At 46.0% G+C, this 1,487-nt stretch overlaps 1 protein-coding gene across 2 annotated transcripts in view; it reads left to right on the top strand.

Moving 5' to 3' along the window:
• Window positions 1-1,487, top strand: part of Pgm2 (phosphoglucomutase 2) — a 24,467-nt gene that overhangs the window by 985 nt on the left and 21,995 nt on the right. Inside the window, exon 1 of one of the 2 annotated variants that reach the window (XM_026785376.1) lies at window positions 19-274. The exons of the other annotated variant lie outside the window; for it this stretch is intronic. The gene's annotated coding sequence lies outside the window, so the exon portion shown is untranslated. Of the gene's footprint in view, window positions 1-18; window positions 275-1,487 lie in introns of those variants that run through there. 2 annotated transcript variants of the gene reach the window in all.

Genomic DNA, 1,487 nt, shown 5'->3' on the forward strand with positions numbered 1-1,487 from the left:
GCTGAAACAGTTAGGTGGCCAGCTCTGGACATCACTTCCTCTGCCCTCTACAAGTTCTTTCCGACCTGTGCTTTCGTATTTCCTCATAATATTCCTCTTTCCTGTGTTCAGTGGATCTTGTTTCTTTTGTTATTCCTGTGTGAACTTAAACGAGGTCTTCCTCGTCTCTGAAGTGCAACTTATTTCTCTCGTACACTTTCTCTAAACAGCCCGGTCTTTTCCTTCCTGGCTCTTACTGGGATTGGAAGAAAAAAAACCCAGCAACCCCTTACAGGTTTGTTCGTTTCATGTCTGTTGGTGTCCATCCAGGGTTGACTTCAGGAGGTGAGACCCGCGCAGGTAGATGGAACCAATGCCCGAGGGGGAGGGGGTAGTGCCTAAGTCGTTGTTAAAAGCTCTGCTTTCAGATTCTCTGTTGTTAAACATGGAATCTTTCCTTTTAATTTTCCACGGGCCCCTGAAAATATGTAGCTTGGTCTGTGTGTTCCTGCTACCTTCCGCGTCTACTGTACTTGCACATAGTAGGTCCCTGAAGCATTTGTGTCCGCCCATCCTATTTCCTGGGTGCCAGTGCCAACTCCTTGAGGGAGTTTTTCTTTTTCTCTTTTCCTGGAAAGTTAACCTCGAGATGCTTAAGGGAAGGAAACTGTTTCCATATCTGATAACTTAGTAACTTGACTTGTGTGATAACTTAGTAGCTTGATTTGTATAGATTCTCCTAGCGCCGTGGTTAAGGAAGTACTGTTCTGTACTGGGCTATGGTGAACAGTGCAGCTCATGTCATGGTGCCTGGGACGTAGAGAGGATGCAGGAGGAGGCCCCAGCAAAATATATTGCCTAGCAACAAGCCCCAGTAACCTCTATCCTCCAACTGGCCCCCAGTTTTTACCTTCTGTCACCTCCCCATAATTTCACCATGTTTTGAACCCATCAAAGGAGTGACCTTCTGATTCTGTCAGAGCCCATGGTCTAATTACCTTTGGAAGCTACTTCACAGACACCCCAGAAGCGAGCAGCATTGCTTTCCTCCGCCTTCTCAATCTCAACAAGTTGAGACTCAGACTTAGTCATCAACCTCCATAAAAGAAAACCAGAAAAAATAGTTACTCCAGAATATGGGATCTGTCTAGGATTGGTACCTCCATGGGTAGAACTGGAGGGAAACTGTCCTTTTCTCCTTTGGGGATGTTTCAATGTTCTTTTCCCAGTCAGAGAGAGAGAGAGGGGGGGGGTGAGTGTGTGTGTGTGTGTGTGTGTGTGTGTGTGTGTGTGTGTGTGTGTGTGTGCGTGTGCGTGTGCGTGCTCCACTTCAGGATCACAAGTGAAGAGGGGACATGTCAGCATAATGGCCAGTATGTGGAAAGACAGAGTATGTTTTCCATTCAGAGCTACAGTCTATATGGTGCTACAGAATAATACATTTTTTCCATGATCTTGTCACGTGATCTAGTTTGACCATGGTGAACGTGCTTCTGTGTCTTTATGTA

Source organism: Microtus ochrogaster, linkage group LG1 (assembly GCF_000317375.1).
Source record: "Microtus ochrogaster isolate Prairie Vole_2 linkage group LG1, MicOch1.0, whole genome shotgun sequence".
NCBI lineage: Eukaryota > Metazoa > Chordata > Mammalia > Rodentia > Cricetidae > Microtus > Microtus ochrogaster.